General features: G+C 39.9%; 1 long non-coding RNA gene across 1 annotated transcript in view; it reads right to left on the bottom strand.

Annotated features, from left to right (window-relative positions):
• Nucleotides 1-4,368: 4,368 nt before the first annotated feature.
• LOC112544806 (uncharacterized) overlaps nt 4,369-21,351 on the bottom strand; it is a 61,295-nt gene continuing 44,312 nt past the window's right edge. The window contains exons 2-3 of the long non-coding RNA XR_003088139.2: nt 13,580-13,701; nt 4,369-4,869 (exon numbers count right to left, since the gene is read on the bottom strand). This is a non-coding gene — a long non-coding RNA (uncharacterized LOC112544806). The remainder of the gene's footprint in view (nt 4,870-13,579; nt 13,702-21,351) is intronic.

Genomic DNA, 21,351 nt, shown 5'->3' with positions numbered 1-21,351 from the left:
GAAGCAAAGTCGTAACATTCTTTGTGATGTTCTGCTTCTCATTCATCCTGGAGGTGAAGAGGGTGGGGTGTATTTCACAGAAATCTCTGCTTGTACAGGTTCCTAATAGAAAACAGGAGGCATTCATAGAGGAGGGTCAGCTTGGTTAAATATAAGCTGGATCATAACATCTTGAATCTACCACCATTTTTCTAGTATAATCAATAATAGCCTCAAAGGGGTTAGTCAACAGCAATTTGAATCTCTGTCTAACTGGGAGTAGATTACATGTCTTCTATAGGGTTCATAGCTTTTCATCACCAACCAGGCCTTGCAGCTGTAGTGGTGAATAAATTTTCTGTGTCAATCAGTGAAGAACAAATTACAGACACACAGAGCTAAACACTTAGTGGTAGTATCAGAAGTATAAATGTCCCTATTGCTACAGGAGAAAAGAAAATAAGTCTTCTATTTCCCATTAGCTGTTGTTTTAAAACCAATTCAAAATTAGCTCTTAGCTCCACCCTCACTTCACTTTTCATTCAAATGTATGTAAAACTAAATTCCTTTTTGTCATTTCTTTTTTATTGCTTTTTCTGTTTTACAGTAAAATTGTCATTGCAACAAATATAACTTCAAATCAGATGTTGATACTTTGTCTTGTCTCAGTATATTTTAAACCTCTATATAATCCACCAAAATAATGCGTAACAAGGTAAAAACCTTGAAAAAAACAGGGTCATTGCCTGTTTCAAGTCCATTGTCTGTTTCAAGTCTTATTGGTTCAAGTCAATCTACCTTTAAGATGAAACATAATACAGGACTATGTAGCACTTTAAAGACTAACAAGATGGTTTATTAGATGATGAGCTTTCGTGGGCCAGACCCACTTCCTCAGATCAAATAGTGGAAGAAAATAGTCACAGTCCTTCTCATATGTGTTCATTTTTTTTAATTGTATCCTTTGGTATATATGGTTGTGACTATTTTCTTCCACTATTTGATCTGAGGAAGTGGGTCTGGCCCACGAAAGCTCATCATCTAATAAACCATCTTGTTAGTCTTTAAAGTGCTACATAGTCCTGTATTTTGTTTCAGCTACACCAGACTAACACGGCTACATTTCTATCACTACCTTTAAGATGTCTAAGCAATGATCTAACCGATAATACATATAGAATATGTGCATACTCAAGAAAAATATTTTCACAAATACTTAGTGACTTTTGGGTGTCTTAAATTTTGAGTGCCCAATATGGATCTTATTTTCATATGGCGGATGCTTAGCATTTTCTACAAGTCAGGCTCTTGTTGAATGTCACATTGGGCATTCAAATAGTTGGGTGCGCAAAATGACTAGTCACTTTTGTAAACTTGTCTTATTCCATAAAATGAAATTCATCCCAGATTAAAGGACACTTAAAACTACCTGTACAGCATTAATATCCCACTTTTAACACTTTTTAACAACTTATGTGTTGGTGTCTAGAGCTTTTGGAGTATTTTTTGCATTGTGTTGGCTTATCCCCATTATTCCATAAACCAGGATTTTCATCCATAGATCTTCAATGAAGCATACACCACAAATATTTCAATTCTGTTTGGGTGTTCAAGAAAGAAATATGCTCTGCACATAAATTCTGAAAGCAATACAGATGTAATCATTGCTTCACTCTTTAGTTCTCTGAACCTTGCAAATCAGAGTCTTGTTACTATTTGTGCGGTATCCTGTGTATTGACTCCAAAGTCCAGAATATGTGTATTTCTGCTGTCAATTACACTGATTTTTGGTACGGCAGAGGCTTAACACAGACATGTTGATCTCTCTTGACCATAGTACATTCCAGCCATCTCTGCTACACAGCCAAATAAGATCAGTAGCTTGTAATTGATGCTCAAGGTGGAAAAGGAAGAAAAGAGTTCAAAGTCAACATTTTTACATGCTTCCATACAACTAATAAAATACCCTAGCCCTGTCATCCTCTTATCCCACCTCTCCCTGGATATTTGGTATGGAACTCATGAACTGAATTTATACTTACAGTCTTGATGGATCAAGGGAAATACAATTTGACAGGTAATTATTGCACACGTAAATCACAAATATCAGGACAAAGAGTGAAAAGCCTGGGGCACAGATGAGTAACAGCACAACTGCATCTGTAAAACCATGCTCTCCATTATATTATCTTTAACTAGTGTACCACAGACATATCACTGACCACCTGTAATGAGGAATGCATTTTATTTTGTTGGGCTTTTGTGTGTGTGTGTGTGTGTGTGGCTATTTTCCATTGTAAATAGAGGAAGAAAGAAAAGGCATCTTCAGAATTCAGAGATGGGAGCAATTTATCCCCATTGAAGGTCAGAGATTGAATGCGAGCTAGAGCTGATTATGATGAATGATAAAGGTCCAGTCTCTGTTCCATGGTTCAGTGATAGTAGGCAGGCAGAAACTCTCCTTCACATGGGGATTTACCATCTATCTTTGAGCCAGTATTGCAGTTCTATCTTGGCTCCTTAAAAGCTGCCACAGTAGGGGGCAGTGGCAATCAGGGGGCATTATTGGAGGATAGTTTGTTCTGGCTATGCTGTGCAGCCTGAACCGGGCAAAATGAACGTTACAAGACTATCCTGTTTACAAGTTAGCGGTTGTGAGGATGTATCTAAGTATTTCCACGGCCATCATTGCCAAAGCACCTTGTGATCATTGATAGGTTTTGAAGGTGCATGCATCCTTCCTCCTTGGCACTCCACCCAGACTGAGCTAGGCTGCTCCCTTTTACACTAGAGCAGCTGCTGGAGCATGCCCGGTAGGGTTGAGGGGCATGGTTTTTGCTGCTAAGAGTGCTGCCTTAACCCCTTCCACTCCAGTGCAGGGCCAATAAACCCCGTTACAGACTCTCAAATCCTTTTCTCATCTAGCTCTATTCACAATCTGGTGAGGTAGGGAAGTATTATCTCTATTACTCCCTCCCAGGATTTGGCATTAAATTATCACCACTGTGATCAATGCCGTGGCATCAAATGAAGACACAAGAAGTCGATATGAGAGAGCTCTCCTGTTGACTCAGTTCATCCACCACAATGAGAGGTGGAAGTTAGCTTGACAGAAGAATGTCTCCTGTGCATTTATCACCATGTACATACCATGTTAGGTTGCTGTAAATTACATTGCTCAAGAGGGTGGGGGAGGACCTTGTGGTTTTTTTCACACACCCAGGTCCAGGTCTGTTGAAACCCTAATCCAATTTCCTTCTACTAGGCCAGTGATTCTAAAGTGCAACTAGCAACTTGGGGTTCTGAGGCACTGTGAATTTAATTACAATTTAAAGCAAAGAAAACATTGCTCCTCTCATCCCTTGCACGGTCTTGCCTTTACATGTCAAGTATTTTCTCTTAACCTCTCTCAACACACACACACACAAATAAATAATACAGACTTTTCATTGATACCTTTTTACATCTTTTAGAGTAAATGTAAGGAAGTTGTGGGAGATTGACTGAGGGAGTTAGAATAAGCAGTCACTAACCTGAGAAGATTGAAAATCACTGCACTAGGTAATCATTTCTACATCTTCATTAGGAGGCAATCTCAAATTCCTTCCCCTGGACTGTTCTTCTCTGTCTTGCCTTTATGCAGCACCTTGTTCTATACATTGCATTTTTTTCCCCTCTGGGTTGAGTGCATTCACCATTCTGCTGCCACCATCATTCCATTAGTTAACTGTCATTAACAGGTTCTGGCTATTTTTGGTGTGAGTGGAGGACTGCATGATGGAGTGAATGAAACATTGTAAGAAAGCTTCTGTGGCACCATTAGTTGGAAGCAAAACTCATAAAGGTTTGGTTTATGAAATTGCACACTGGAGTGTTCAAGTGAACTTGAAAACGATCTGAAATACTCCTAGTCTCAGCTGTGTTCCTTGGTTCTATTGTTTTATCTTGCTCTTGCAGCTATTGTTTTCACCTGAAGCTATTGTAAAAATCTGGGATTTTTCCAGGACTTTTTTATTTGTCAGACTTTTTCTTCTGATAAACCAGGCCTCTATAAATTCAGTCAGCTGGTGCACATTTGACCCCATTTTTAAAATATAATCCCAGGGTCAAATATTTTTGTGTGTGAGAACAGAGTAATTATTTTTACCCTTAAGCAATTGGAATATGCAAGCATTTAATTTTACATCAGCAACCACCAATATTTCTTCTATGGTTTTCAGGTAAACAAGCAAGCTTGATACTAATGCTAAAGCAATTAAAGGGAATTACAATTTCCTTTTGAGTCTCCACTCGCCTATCTCAAAATGTGTTTGAGTGAAACAAAGTAAAAACTTACACACACTAGAATATAAGAGAGTAGACAACTATTTTGCTTTATGAAGGCAAGGTATTTATTTGCTATTCTTTCAAAACATAAAATGGATGTTTAAATGGGTATTTGTCTGATCGCCTGTCTGTCTTTTTCTCTGACATTTCCAGGGATTCCACTTACACAGCCTGAGTGCCAACATATGGTTGCATTCTGTAACATGAACTCATAGCAAGATCTATGAAGTTCATTCTTTAGTCTCCACCTTTGGGAGGTCTGTAGGTGGTAATCTTAGTGACCTGGATGTGATATCACTATTGTGGCATTTTCATTCACACAGCCCTGTTACATAGAACCCTTGCCCTCAGTATAATTTTTGAGAAATTAGCCTATCATTACAAAACATTAAATCACTTGTCACTCAAGCCGGTTTCTTGATGGAAATGTCAGATACACAGTAGGGGTGAAAGACCCCAGTCAGGATTTAACTCAGCATTTCCTTGTTTGGCCATATAGTTTCTGGAGGGGTGGCTCCTCTGGGTCTCTGTTGAGTAACAGGTTCATGGAAAACATGGTAATACCTGGAGGAAAAAAGACCATGAGGCTATAATTTTAGTAAGTCTGAACTTCCTCAGTTTTAAAACAGCAAATACATTAAACATTTTAATGTCATGTTAAATTCAGAATGCTGTAGGGGGTTAGAAATGTATATTGTGGACAAATAATACTTAATAAGGTGCCTAAATAACCTGTAATTGGTGTAATTAACTCTCCATTTGACACCTGACTCTACTCTATCCCCCCCACCACCATATTACTTCGCCAAAGCCCAAACTGTGTGACTGAAATTTGTTATGTGTTGAGAGTTGAACATTTTGGAGAAGCTTGTGGGACCAGGGCTTTGTTTCAGGCTGTCCCATGCCTTGTGACAACAAGTTGGTGGTGTGTTTATCCAGCAGAAATGGAATGCATAGCAAATCAAAGAAACCTTGAAACTACAGTATCTAAGTTCCCATAAACAGACTATCCTATTTGAATTAATAATATCAGCATATATCTTTAAGTGGGGCAACATGCATATGTGTAAAGTCATTGATGTTCATTGAGAATTACAGTGACATATAGGGAGGAAGAAGATTTCTTGTGGTGTGTAAATACTTCAAAGTATACTGTGGCCCCAGTGGGAAAAATCACTGATGGAAAAGGTCAAATACACAGTTTAAGTAACTCAAATACTTCCCTAGTGGATTGTACTTTTCAGTGGATAGCCTACCCCAAATTCTGATTTACAGAAGGACAATCTCCACTCATTGATATATTTGCTTTCAGCTTCCAACTCTCTATACAACTTTCTATGAGAGATGTTCCCAAATATTTGTGAATATCCAAACAGTATGATTGAACTTGCACCCCTAATATTGCTGATTACATATTATATGTACGGTGTAACTCTTAAACAAAACTGTTGTTTATAGATAATCCAAGCATGACACCCAGACATACCGAAATTCTCCCCCCCCCCCCCCCCCATCTGTGTACTATGTACATTTTTTAAACATTGGCTTCAATATTTTTTTAAATCTATTCTAAAATAAATCCTATTGAACAATTAGATATCCCTTCTGGAATGACAGACTCCCAAGGTAAAATGTAAGCACAGCTAATGAGGAATCAAACACAGACTTGAGGCTTGGCCTCCCATATTGTAAGTAAGTTAACAACTGAACCAAAGTTTATTGTGGAGTAAGGTGTTTACTGTTTCTCTGGAGTTGTTTCATTTTGTAAAACTAATTATTCATTGGGCAAGAAAAGATGAAAGAACAATGGAATGGTAATGATAGGTGCAATGGATTTTGAAAATGAAACAAATACAACTGGAAGAGAAATGAAGTGACAATATATAAAATAATTTTGTCTTGGATGTCATTAGAGTAAGATTTCAGAACAACATTTATAACTTGTACAACAAAGATTCATTCAACAATATCTATTCTGTGCCAAAAGTTTGTAAAGTTCTACTCACCCTCTCATCTAAACTAAAGGATCTGACAGATAAATAAAATATTGTTATTATCACTTCTATAGGAAAAATAAAGAAGCTAGTTTTGCATCTAGTGTGGTGAATTTTCATGATTGTTTTATAAGCCTATGCCGCCATTTTGTAATTTTTTTTTTCCTGACAGGTATTGTTTAACAAGTGTCTAAGAGCATAAAGAATCACCCGTGCACCTGCAGGGAAATAAAGATTGTATTTAAAATCAAATTATCAGAAGATTTGATAATTAAATGAACATAATGGCTGGGTTAGCTTTGGCTGTAATGCTAGCATTTGGATGCATTACTTATAAGTACAATCATCAGAAATGTATGCACTTCAAATAATTTCATATAACTTGCGCTCACTATAGGTTTTTAAAATGTTGCTTTCCAGTGTTCAAGGACACTCTTCATCTTCTTCTTATTTGTGGTTTAAATTAAAAAGTTCAGACAGTCCCAGGTTTTTTTTTTTATCTGTATTCTTGTCTGTGGTAGACTATTGGTCATTCTGCTCTGAAATTGTATTTTGGAATGATTCATTCCCTTGAGGTATAATGATCATTTTTCAGTTCCAATCACTATTCATTCATTTTCTCTGGAGACTTTTTGGTTCACTTTCAGCCTATCAAGTGCACATGTAAGATCCCTTTTCAAAGAGGCATGTATCAGTGAAATTCTTCTACTGGCTTTTCACCTACTAATTGCAAGCAGGGAACTAGTTCTCCTTTTTCAAGCAAAGCCACAATTTTTAAATCTTCCCTTACTTTAACTGTGGTTATAGAACCATATATAGTACATAAATTGTGATCATGATAATGTGAGGCTTTCATCTCAGCTTGAAATAGCATCTGCCCACTATAATGTCTTTGAAATCTTGATTGATAAAGGATCTAGACCTGTTTTTAATTACTGTATAATGTACTTGGTGAAGGTTAATATGTTGCATTAGGAAAGAGAGCCGGATATAATTCTAGCAGCTAAAGCAGAGAAGGGTATAGAATTCAGAGTTGTGTCATGCCTATATATTTCAGCATTACAAAAAAACATGTTTTTTAGTAACAGAGAGATTTTCTATTTTTAAGAGAAACATGGAAAGTTGTATTGCTCTTTTTGGGTATAAATAGAAGGCATGTTGGTTCTATGTGTTAGGGACTAAAAGGAATTCACATGCATTCATATATTAAATAAATTCCCACTTCCTAAAATAAAAGGAAAGAACATTTTTCCAAGTTGATCATTCTGATTTATATTGTTCTACTAAGTGGACCAAATTCATTGTTGAATTATCTCCCCTAACATCAGTGGACTCATGCCAGTCATTAGTTCGGTCATTAGTTCAGCCACATTTCTCTGTCAAAATGTGGTGCAGGTTCCACATTACATTGAGAACAAAAATGTTTGCAAATTCTGGTTTCGCTATCTGGACTCTTGCCAGTCAAATGAACCATACATAATATTAACAGCCTTGAGTAATGCTGAGCATGCCCTGAGAAATGTCATCACAATCTAGATATGATTCTTTTTTTCCCATCTTTCAGCATGGTTTGAAGACTATGTAATGACTTTTTTTTCGTGTTGGATGTTTGTGTAATCAAATAGTATTTTATATATTCTATAAACATTTGCTTAGTGTCACAATTCTAGCAAAAGAATTTACAAATTCTTAATTTTTAAGACGTGTAAGGAAGTGTCATTGTGTGATAATGTTATATGTTTAATTCATTTGCTAGATAAGATTGAAAATTGAGTATTTTCAGGATCATAAGGGTATTATTTTCTCTGCAGTGCTTTAGTGTGGTTTTAAAATGTCTCTAAAGATTAGCAGGGAATGCATGGTGCTGAGGATTAGTAATAAGACACATTTATTTTTAAGTCCTAGATTTCTGTTTAATATCTACTCCATGTCTCTAGATTTCAAAAGTTATCATTTCATATTTTTTCACTGCTCAAAAATCTGTTCCAAGTGTATTTCCCCTCCCACAAAAGAAAGGGGAACTAATTGGTATCGTCTAGCCAACCTCAGGAGAGAGGACAAGGACTGAATTGATCTGGAGATTAAGATATCTTTTCTTTTCAATAGGTGGTCTCTTCTGCTTTCGTTTGAGATACATGGATCCCTGTGGTCTAGTTGGCATTATCACAGGGGTGGTCAAATTATCACGAGGAGTAATGGTAGTTCGGACTAGGAAGCCTAGTCCGAACTACCTAGTCCATGCTGCATGTAGCCGCACGGCACGGAGTCCGCACTAGCGGACATTTAAAAATGGCGGCGCCTGGCTTTATGCAAATGAAGCCCGGGAAATTCAAATCCCGGGCTTCATTTGCAACTCCGTATGACTACATTAACCAGTTCAAACTAGGGTGGTAGTGTAGACATACCCTTATATATTTGAGAGAGTTTGTATGTCATCTGTGTATCTGTCCATGAGTCCGTTTGTTCAAGAACTCCTAAACAGTAAGAGCTAGGACCACAATATTTGGTATTTCCTCTTATCCTAACTTAAAGCAGTTTCCTCTTATCCTAACTTAAAGCAATGTCAGGGTTTGGTTGTGCCACAAAACTGGGAAGTGCCTGGAAAGGGATTGTTTTCCATAATATGGAGAGGGAGGGGGCTGCAAGGAGGGACAGTTATACTGCAGAGTGTGCCCATGGTGGGTGGGCCGCACCTTGTAAGACAGTGTCTGTCAGGAGGAGGGGTTCGGAATGTTGCTGTTCAGAATCCACGGAAAAGGTTCCCATGCTGGTGTTGATCATGGATGCCCTACTCCTGTGCTGGCCCCCATATCTACAGTGCAGGGCTGTCCTCACAAATTATGGGTCCTACACAACTAAGGCCCCTCCCAGCTTCTTTCAGGGTCCAGGTGCTTCCCACCCTCCCTGTTTGTGAAGCTCCTGCCAAGGTCTGGGGCTTTCTTCTCTCCCACTCTGTGCAGCTTCTGCTGGGGTATGGGGCTTCCCTCTCTTCTCGTCCCACCCTCAGCTCCTCCCAGGGGCCTGGTGCTGCTCTCCCTCCCCTTCCTGCACATCTTATGCCAGGGGCCTAGAGCTTCCTTCTCTTCCTGCTCTGTATGGCTCTAGCCAGGGACCTGGGTCTTCTCTTCCTCTCCTCTCATGCAGATCCACCCAGAGGTCTGGGCCTTCCTTCCCTTTCCCTCCAAGGATTCCCTCCTGCTGGGGCCTTGGGGCTTTCCCCCTGCCCTCCACCCCACCCCATGGTGCTCCTTCTAAGAGATTTACTCCTTTCCCACCAGCCCCCACGTATTGCTTCCCTCACTGCCACTCCCTGCAGCTTACTCAGGCCTGAGGGCTTCCCTGGTGCTGCAGAGGCTGGGGGTCCACACTGCTCCAAGTCTGGCAGTAGGGATCCCTCTGGCTGATAGGAACACATCAGGGAGGGGGCAGGGAGAAGCCCTGCACAGCCATGGGCATACAAGTGCACACGGCTGTGTAGAGACACCCAAACATTTGTGCCCCAAATATTCAGGTGCCCTATGCAGCCGTGTCTTTTGCATATGCATAGAAACGGCTCTGCCACAGTTGCAGTCCAATCCACTCCCTGCAGAGCCCTCAGCTCTGGCACTATACAGCAAAGAGGGAACCCAGGTGGGCACACAGTTGCCATCACCCCTGCTGGCCCCAGGGAGAATCTGCCAACTGGCCAACATGGTCCCCACCACCATGGGCAGCCCCAGAGAGACACTGCTAAGTGGGCAGCACAGTCCATGCCACCAAGGGTGGCCCCAGGGGAAGTACTGCTGGCCACACAGCCCAGGCATGCAATCTCAAGCAGCCTCCAGGAGCTGCCACCAGGAGAACCATGTGGCCCCAGGCACCCTGGAGAGATGCTGATGTCCAGACATTGCCACCCTCACCACTGTGGGCAGCACCAGGGACCTACCACCTCCCAGACAGCTACCTTTGCCTCCATGGGTAGCTGTGACCCCAGTGAGTCTCCCCCACCTCAAAGCCCCCTGTCCTTATTCCCCCCTGCCCTAACCCCTGCAGTCCCTCATCCCCTGAACTGAGTCCCCCACACTCCCACCCCCCTGCCCTGAGCTTCCCAAGCCTCCACGCCCTCTGCTCTGAGCCCCCGTGCCCAGAGCCTCCACACATGTCCCAGACTTCTTCCTTGTACCTGGCACCCCAGCCTCCTTCTCAGCAGGAACATCTGCTTTATAATAAAATTGGTGGGAAAGGATAAACTCCAAAGAGGCTCCCCCTTGTGCTCACATAAGTGAACCTGAATACTCTCTCAGTCCTCAACGAGAGACCTTGGGGAAATTCTCTGCAGCATAATCATGGACATCTCTGAGATTGCCTTTGCCCTTCCTGACCGGCTGTTGTCAGGGTCTTTCTCTGAGGTCTCTGCCTCCCTGACCTCCTTTGACCAATAAGCTGAGATCCTGCAAAAGGCCCTTGAGACTTCATCACTGACCCACCCACCCCCTGCCCTGTAGGCCTAATATCCTGCCCTGGCCTATCCCCTTTGTTTGTTTGAGCTCCTCCTATTGTACTAATCAGTGTTAGTTCTGGAGAACATGCAGGATACACATAACAATATCAGCAGCTGCTCAATGTTCTACACTCAGTTTTTCATAGATTTGTAGATACTGAGGCCAAAAGAGATTGTCAAATCATTAAATATGACTTCCCTACATATCACAGGCCTCTTGTAGAACACAGTAGTGAGCTTTGGACCAAGAAAGACATCTAGTTTCATTTGAAGACATTTAATGATGGTGACGCTACCACTTTCATTGTAATTTGGAAGACATTGATGAGGTGAGGGGAAGAGAATTGAGCCCAGGGCCATACTTGAGCATCTATACTTTCTTTCTACTTTTGTAACTATTTTGGGTAGGAATACATTTATTTATCTATTTTTACATAAATAGTTGCCCTGGCACAATTTCTATTGTGGATACAGTTATATCTTTGCAAAAGTGCCTTACACTTAGGCTACGTCTAAACTACATGGCTCCATCGACAGAGCCATGTAGATTAGTTTACTCGAAAAAGGGAAATGAAGCGGCAATTTAAATAATCGCCGCTCATTTAAATCAAAATGGCCACCGCGCTGTGCTGATCAGCTGTTTGTCGGCACAGCACGGCAGTCTAGACAGGGATCTGATGACCCCAGAACCCTTCATTGGCAGATCCTGTAATCCTCAGCATAAAGGCTCTGCCGACGAAGAGTTCTGGGGAGGGCAGATTCCCGTCTAGACTGCCGTGCTGTGCTGACAAACAGCTAATTGGCACAGTGCAGCGGCCATTTTGATTTAAATAAAGCGGCGATTGTTTAAATCGTCGCTTCATTTCCCTTTGTCATCCTGCCTCACCTACATGGCACTGTCGACGGAGCCATGTAGTCTAGACACACCTCTAGGGTACGTCTACACTGCAAGTTTATTTCGGAGAAAGCAATTCTGGCAGATATCTTCCAGAATAACTTATTTCAAAATAGACCGTCTACACTACAGGGAAGCCTCAAAATTACTCCTAGGCAGGCCCCCCGAATGTGGATGTGCTATCTCGATTTAGAGCCCTAGGAGGCGCTGAGGAGGCACAACTTAGAATGGCCCTGGTGAAAAGTTATTTTGACATAGCAGCAGTGGAACATCCACACATCCCCTCTTCTGAAAAAGCTTTTTTGGAAGAGGCATTATGCCTTGTGGAATGAGGTTTACCAACATCAGAAAAAGCCCTCCGTTATTTTGATTTTCTTTCGAAATAACACAATTGCAGTGTGGATGCTAGTATTTTTTTTCCCAGAATAACGACTGTTATTCCAGAAAAATGGTGCAGTGTAGATGCGCCCTTAGTCCCCTTTCTAGACTGAAATAGCTATTCTGGCATAAAGCATCTTTATGTTTCTATGACTGTCCATAGTAGAGGGCTTGTTTAGCTTTGTCTATATTAATAGATCTCAAGTAGTACAATTTTCTAACATAAACAAGCCCGTACCAACACTCCCACACCTTTATAATCACTTAACACACATACACACACACAAAGTCAGACTATTTTCAAGAGGGAAAATATGACACTCAGATGCTTGTCCCACAGATACTACAATGATGGGCACAAAATAAGAATCATAAATAAATAGCTCCCATATTGCATGCAGACTAACGAAAGTCAGTGCAGGGCTGTCATGGGGTTGACAGTCCCTTTAAGGCAGTGGTGCCTAAACTATTTCTGTCATGCCTCTAGGCAACAAATGGAAAAGTAATTTAAAAGGAAAGAGCCTATGTAGGCATTTGATTGCCTATCAAACATCTGGCCCTGATCAAATGTTATCAGGACTGAGCTCTTGAGGACAAGAGCTCTGTGTTGTTTCAGAAGAATCTACAGCCTGTTTAACTCTCTAAACTCAGTGATAAAATTATGGAGAAAAAAGAGGTGACATAGATTTTAGCTGGTTAAATCATGTTAGAACCCTAGATAAAGGGAACAGTGTTGGAAGATTCTGGATGCAAGTGGTGTATTTCTGAATCCAAGGTGCTGAGGGTGTAATGCCTGCAAAAGCATGATCTGGGATGTACCTTCTTACAAGAGGGTAGAATAGGGCACTAGTAGTAAGGGATTTCCCTCTTATTCAGTCTTGGCAAATGAACACAACTTCATGAATATGGAGCAATAAACATGTGGAAAAAGCTAAGCTGCATTGAAATTTATCACAGAAATGGTCTCCAGAAGTTAATGTGTAACATAACATCCAGTTCTCAGAAAAACAAAAATTAAAGTAAGAAGCAGTGGGCATAAATACAAACAGCCACTGTAACAAACCAAAAATTATAATTGCCTAGTTAAGTAATCTAGCTTGCCATACATGTGGTAGCACCAGAGTATTTGAAATTAGAGTTAGTCAGAATACAGAATTTCCATATTGTTAAATATTCCAGGCTTCTGAAATTTAGCTTTTTGTCCTGGATTTACATAAAAGTAGAAATCTCTAAATATCTAGCCAAATGGAAATTCTGAAATTTTGTATTTTGAAACATCAAAGCATCCATAGCAAACCATTTTTCTTCAGAATGGTATTGAATATATACATAATAAATTTAATATTATAAGTATACATATTATAAAAACCAGAAATGAAAAAAACAGAACAAAACAAAATACTCTATTCTCATTTTGAACAATTTTACAACTTTTTTGTTTGAAACTATGTCAAATTTGATACATTCCTGTAAAACATTTTGATTTTGTCCAAACACAATTTTCCAAAGGAAACCTGTCCCACTTACTTTTTTGACAGTGCTACCTTTTAGTTCTTCATAGTCTAAGATTAAATCTATCCAACCCCACCATTTGCAGATGGAACAATGGGCCTTTTCCACCAGGATATTAGGGTATGATGCTGTGATATCTGTGTAAACAGAGAACAAAAGAAAGAGAACAAAACAAAGATCAGCTTTTTCAAAGTATCTGAGGATGTATCTACACTGCACTGTTATTTCGATATAACTAGCATTATTTTGAAATAACAAAGCGAGCGTCTACACAGCCATTTCATTCTTTTGAAATAATTTCAAAATACAGGCAGTCCCCGGGTTACATACAAGATCGGGACTGTAGGTTTGTTCTTAAGTTGAATTTGTATGTAAGTCGGAACTGGTACATATTGTAGGGGAAACTCTAGCCAAACATTTCTCCAGAGCTCAGTTTTATTCTCCCACAGCTCACTTCCCTCAGTCCTTTATTCTCAAGCTGAGGTGTCTGCTGAGAAAAGCCACTCCACGTCTCCCTGGTCTGCTGGGGGGGAAGCAGCTAGTGCGGGGTTGCCTCACCCCGTTTTTAAGTAGAGATCCAATGTAAGTCGGATCCATGTAACCCGGGGACTACCTGTAATGGCCAGCTTATTCTATGAAGAATAAAGTCTATTCCAGAATACTTATTTTGAAATAAGGCATGTGTCAATGCTCCAATGCTGTTTTGAAATAAACCCTCACCAGGGCCATTCTAAGTTATTCCTCCCCAGTGCCTCCTGGGGCTCTAAAATGAGATATCACATCTACATTAGGGAAGCCTACCTCGGACTGATTTTGAGGCATCCCTGCAGTGTAGATGTGCTATTTTGAAATAAGCTATTTTGGAATAACTATTCCAGAATAGTTTATTTCGAAATAGCCGTGCAGCATAGATGTTCCCTCAGAGAATAAAAAAGAAGGAATAAAACGACTTCACATATATACATAAGTAGGCTAAATCCTCTCTCACATGTGTAGGCTACAGAAGTCTCTGAAGTTCTACAAGTGCCTGTGAAAATCTACACTTCTTATTGGGCAGCAGAGCAGTACTCCACAGTTACTCATTTTAACATGCATATCTCCCTAACTCTTCTACAAGAGGGGTGGGGAAACTGATCTGCAACTACTGCACAAACATGTACAGAGGCTATGAGATGCTTTCTGTTATGGCCTCTTCATCACCAGTGGGATTGAGAATTCTCTCCCCATGGAACATCCAAGTATATAGCTTGTTGATACTGGATGTGTCTTAAGGAAAGACTTTGAGGCTATAGGGCAGATTTTTGAAAAACATCTCATGGATTTAAGAGCACAAATTCCATTGACTTTCAATGGGACTTGAGGTCTTCACCTTCTAAAGTTCCCTCCATAAGCAAGACTCCTCTTTAATGTTGAAAAGTTTTCCATGAAAAATCATTCATTAGCTTGGGTTCCCTTAAGGTTAGCTGCTGCCATTCTGAACTTAGTCTGTTAAAGTGAAGAAAAATGATCAACCCATTTGTGTGGTCTTCTTTAATTCCTGCTGCGAGGCCAATACACACTGTATAAGCAGTTTACAAAAATGTGCTGTGTAGCACTTCCCAAAGCCACTGGTGCCAGCTGAAAAGCTATTTTTCAGTCTTTCGCAGATAAAGGAAAGCACTTAAGGAATGAAAGCTTTAGTTTGACATTTCTGTGCTAACTAAACCTTGGCTCTAAAGACAAATAGTTATAAATTGGCCTAACAATAGAAAAAGACATTTGACATTTAAACTATCCTTAGATGGACTATTTCAGGGGTGAACTGATCACTTTATTTCTCTCTTAGGAAACAAAATCATACCAAAATAATCCCAAAACTAATAAGAAAAAAAAAAGATGCAAATATTGTCAAGTATTGTCTTAGTATTTCACTCAGTAGGTTCATTCCACAATTAGCACAGGTTTGTAAACTTCTGAAAATGTAGAGATAAAATATTACTGTAGAGCTATTTATATCACAGAGTACTATACCATTCTTTAATCACACGTAGCATAAACAACTTTGTGTTAATCCAGAAGAAACATCAAAGTATTTATAGGTTATGGCTTGAGTTTTCCCGTCTACAATTTGTAGAAGCACTAGACAAAGCTGAAAGTTGTTGCTAGTTTCCAACATTGGCCTACTCCAGCCCTCTCTCATCAAAGCAACTTGGAGCCAGGAGAGAAGCACCTCTCCATGGCCACTGCAGCGCTAGTAGGCACAGTTGGGGTATGTCTACACTACCCCGCTAGTTCGAACTAGCGGGGTAATGTAGGCATACCGCACTTGCAAATGAAGCCTGGGATTTGAATTTCCCGGGCTTCATTTGCATAAGCCGGGCGCCGCCATTTTTAAATCCCGGCTGGTTCGAACCCCGTGCTGTGCGGCTACACGTGGCACGAACTAGGTAGTTTGAACTAGGCTTCCTAGTTCGAACTACCTAGTTCGTGCTGCGTGTAGCCCTGCGGCATGGGGTTTGAACCAGCCGGGATTTAAAAATGGCGGCACCTGGCTTATGCAAATGAAGCCCGGGAAATTCAAATCCCGGGCTTCATTTGCAAGTGCGGTATGCCTACATTACCCTCCTAGTTCGAACTAGGAGAGTAGTGTAGACATACCCTTGGGGAAAAAGCGCATGTCCCCTGGCTGGGGCAGGTCCAGGTTCATCTGCCCTCTGTGATCCCCAGCCACAGTGAGGAATGCAACAAATGGTGCACTTCCACCTTATTCCCTGCAGAAGAAGAACAGCAGGCAATGTTCCTGTACCAATTGGGGGGGGGACGACGACTCCAGCCCTCCCACCCTCCCTAAGGAGCACCTGAGGTGTGGGAAGCTTGGGGATAGGGCAGTCCCAGATGGGAGAGAGTGCCCTGAGCCAGCCACTTTCACGTCTGGTGATTCTAGATCTTTTCTGTTTGCTTTAAGGAGAAACCATCCCATTCCAGATACATCCCATTTTCCTGGCACAACCAAACCCTTACCTTGCTTCAAGTTATGATAAGAGGACGCTGTATTATAAATTTGATGGTTCTTGCTCTTACAGTTTACGAAGAAACAAAAGACAGGACTGTGCAGCACTTTAAAGACTAACAAAATGGTTTATTAGGTGATGAGCTTTCATGGGCCAGACCCACTTCCTCAGATCAAATTGTGGAAGAAAACTGGCACGACCATATATACCAAAGGAATACAATCAAAAAAAGTGAACACATATAAAATGGACAAATTGGATTTTAGAACAGAGGGGGAATGAAGGGGGGAGGTTAGTGTCTATGAGATGATATTACGGGTGATAATCGGGGAAGTTATCTTTGTAATGGGTAAGATAATTAGCATCTTTGTTGAGGCCCATTTGTAAAGTGTCAAATGTAAGCATGAATGACAGTTCAGAGGCTTCCCTTTGTAGTCTTGTGTTAAAGTCTCTTTGAAGCAGGATGCATGTAGTGAGGTCGTTGAGACAATTCCCAGTCTGGTTGAAAGGCAAGAAACAGTGCAGAGAATCTAATCTCAAACATATAAGTTGAACCATCTAGTAAAAGAGTTTTGATCACACACTTTAACAAAGGTGGATATTCTAAACCATCTTTCAACTAGAAATTCCACCTGTTTCACTCAAAAATTCCCGGAAGAGTGATTTTTTTAATTGAATGCCCAGTGTCCTATCACTCTGACATTCAATTAGTTTCTCCCAAATGTCATTTGAGAGACAGAACAAGGTCACTACATTAGCTACACAAGGTTGGATAATTCAGGCACTTAGGGGTGTATTTCCTTCAAAACAATAGAGCAATATTGCCAACCCCAACTGTTCAAAAATCATGTCAGGCTCACCAAAAATCATGACTTTCGCTTTAAACTCATGACATTATTTAAAAATAATAGATTTGGTATGCTTTTTATTCACCTTCTGCCTCTTAAGTTCACACTGGCTCCACGAATACTCAGTAATTCATATTCTGTTTCATGAGTAGTATCAGTTAACCACAGGAATGGAATGCCTACACCAGTTTCATTCTTTGTTTTCCAGAGATTTAACTGTCTCCTGAATGAAAATATCTTGTTGTACAGGACAAAAAGAAAAAAAAATCTTGCTGCTCCCCTCAGTGAGACATTTAGAAAAGTCAGTTTATCAAAAATATCAGCAAAGTAAGCCAAAAGCACGCCCGTTGGGGATCACATACTGGCTGCTTTGCTGATACTATAATCCACTAGAGAAAGTCAAATTTTGTTTCTCAGTTCATAAACATATTGCAACACTTTCCCTCAATAGCCACATGACTTCCACATGAAGCAACAAAGTACTGTGCTCCACACCCATTTCTGCACACAACATTGCAAAGAGTTGCGCCCTTGTGGGCTGCATCTTGATAAAGTACTTTTTTTATAGCAGAATTCTGAACATCAGTAATTTCCTGATCCATGTGACAAGTTGCAAGGTCTTTGTGCTGTATTGGCACCAAGCAATTTGAAACCCTCTAGACACAGAAGAGCCTCCACCAGTGAAGAGTCCAACACAGGCTTCCCACTTGAACTCACAAGAAGTTAGGAATTTGTTGAAAATATTAACCAGTTCAGATCTGGTTGCAGGCATTTCAACTGTCTTGCAGAACATAAAATCTTCCAATACTGATATTTTCTAAGAGTACCCAACATAAGTAATTAAAAGAGCTTTTGATATATTTGTTGCTTCATCCAACTAGATTCCATTTAACTGGATGACAACTGAGAGATCAGCTGTGCATTGATAGTTTTCTGACATGTCAGGGATTTGGCAGCTGACCATGTTGTCTGATAGCGATGTGGTTTTTCATTTCTCTGCTGCGCTGTCACCAGCCATTGTCCTGCAAATATCAGCTGCAGTTGGGATAAACATTTTTTTCCTAGTTGTCTAAGGCTTTTTATTTTAGGCATTGTGGTTTGTAACTTGATATGATGATTTAAAGGCATGCAGGATTGGATGACATATTTTTCAATGTGTTTGTTAATTTCTTGTAGCTTTCATTAAAAAAAATCTCTGTTCTTTCTTGTCAGATCGCCATGTTTCATTTCTAAAGGGCATATTCATTTCGTTGGCTTCAGGCAATCATTTAGTAAAGTGTATACATTACACTTCAAGGTCTAATTTCGCTGTTAACTGTAATGAAAGAGAAACCAAAATCCAAATATATGTCATCATATTTTCTTACATTTGCAGATATTTGTCTCTGTTTTGCCATTTCAGCTCCTGCCCTTTTTTTAAAAAAATTACCATCTTTTGACAAAAGGCACCAATCCATTTTCCACCATGTAATGACATGAAAAAATATCAAACTCACTAGCAGATTAAGTACTATATAATTCCTTGTTGTAATAGCAGGATATCCTATACTAAACTGGGTGTCAAGCATGTTAGTTGTTGCTATAGAAATGATCACTGCTTTATAATTAAATACATTTAACACACTACTGTTTACTGCATATACAGCCTTGTATTGGCCAAAAAAATCCTTTCTGGTTAAATCAGTTGCAAAACGTTTATGCATACTATTTCAATGTGTATAATTGTTAAGACTGTGTTCCTGTTATGTTACAATAATTTTAAAATGTAAAAAATGCCTTGAGCATCATGCTTCCCTGTATTTTCCTCCATGCCGTCTGAGACGGTACACCTCACCATTTGAAAACCACTGTGTTAAAATCATGAGTGTTTTACTTGTGATGTAAGATAGAAAGCACCAATACAAAAGTTGCCATTATAGAGCCATCACATTGCCTCAGTTTGAAAGCAGCTATTTGCATATATATTTGCATGTATATACAACCACACTTAAGTTGCGGTCCTCAGCATGTGCTGTATCATTGTGGCCCCCGGGGTCTCCAAAGTTGAGTAGCCCCAAGCTAGGGAGCAAATTCCACATGTGTTGACAGAACTAGCAAGACCAGTGGGTTCTTTAGATTTACTGGAATCAATTCTTTTATCCATATCAAGGCCACACAGTTCTAAATTATTATAACACAGGTTTCATATGAAGGTTTTAATACAGGAGGGTGTTTCTTTGACCCTGTCCTTTTGAGTGTTTCATATTCTCCCATCGCCTTTCACCGTGACATTTTTTTTTATTAACACAACACTTGACTAGTTTATAGAGCTTATATTGAACATAGGGTGATGTACCAATATTATTGGAATCATCCTGATATTAGGGGCTTTATCTTATACACACAAGCTTTCTCTCTCACCCCTCGAAAAAGGTGTCACCATTTTTCACATATAAAAATAAAGGAGAGCATTTCAAACTCCTTTTTCAAGGAGATCAGGATAATCTCCTGATGGATATCACATATAAGTAGAAGGCATAATTACATACAAGGTTACAAAAACACTGATCCTGGAGAATGGAGATTTAATCTTACCATAAAAGCTACATATTTTTTTGTGACAGTAAGATTGATGTGAGCAAAATAAATTATGCAAATGTGTAGATATGAAACTGGGACTAATTAAGCAGCAAGGTCATGTACATTTGAAAGGAAGTGCAGATTCAAATATCTCTAGTGATGTAGTTATGAAGGGGAAGCAGAAAATGGAATTTAAAGGTGTTTAAAGCAATTCAAGTATTACCACTCATAGCATGTTTTAAACAAAATATTGGATTTCCTGAGAAGGTCCCAAATTATCACAGAGCCTCTCCAAGAACATAAACTGGGGTGCGTTTTTTAGCTATTCTTTGCAGAATTAAAGGACCAGCTTCACAAGAAACCAAGTCCATTCAAAGTCCATTGACTTCAATGTGAGCTGAGGCTCTTCTAGTCCTCTTAGGATCTGGCCCTGTTTATAGAATTTAACTACACTCCCACAATCAGATCTGCATAGACATGTTCTGTCGCATCCCTGATGCACCAAATTTTTATTATATTTATTTTAATATTTGTGATTCAGTAGCACCCAGAGGACATGCTGATACCCATTGTTCTGGATGCTCTACAAATGCATATTGAAAGACACTCCCTACCCTGAAGAGTGTGGAATCTAAATTGACCAGAGAGCCAAAGGATGGGAGAGAAAACAAAGGCACAGAAAGGTGAAGTGACCTGCCCTAGGTCACAAAGTAGGTCAGTAGCAGAGTCAGAAAAAAGCTCATGAACTCCTGACTCCCATTCTAGTGCCCTAATCATTAGACCATGATAAGGCTGACATGGGCCATAGTCTGTATTATTTAAAGAGTTAAATTATTGTACTATTATGAAAATAGTTGACATATTTGTATCATGTATTATGAATATACTTTAAAATATATGAAGTGGTGATTTCAGCCATGTGTAACCCCTTTAGTTCAGTTCTTTTATGCCCTCTCTGATATTTGGAATGGAACATCAGTGCTTAATTAAAGAATGTGATCAGAGACACGAAAAAGAAGACTACTATAAACATAATTCAGAAAAGCATGACAAACAGGGATGTGTAATGATTCTGTGGTTTGAATAGATGTCACTGTCTAGCAGAACCCTTTGTCTGAGGAAAGGCAGTACCACATTGCTTGTGGGAATGTCTTTCACTCTATCAGTCTTCTATTTATCTTGTTTTCAAAAGTCTGTGTGAGTCTTATTCATATGCTGACCTGCCCCAAAGGTAGGTGTAGGTCTCTCAATGAGAAAGATTGAAGAAAGCGTTGAGAAAATTCGTACTGGCAAGCCGTTTAGGTTGATGAGCATTGATTGGACAAAATGTGAATCCTGGCAGTTTTCCCTCCTTCAAGAATTTCAACACTTATGTGGCTATTTCTATATT

The sequence above is a fragment of the Pelodiscus sinensis genome, chromosome 1, assembly GCF_049634645.1.
Source record: "Pelodiscus sinensis isolate JC-2024 chromosome 1, ASM4963464v1, whole genome shotgun sequence".
Classification (NCBI taxonomy): domain Eukaryota; kingdom Metazoa; phylum Chordata; order Testudines; family Trionychidae; genus Pelodiscus; species Pelodiscus sinensis.
The sequence above is the reverse complement of the archived record's forward strand: the minus strand, read 5'-3'. Positions and strand labels throughout refer to the sequence as shown.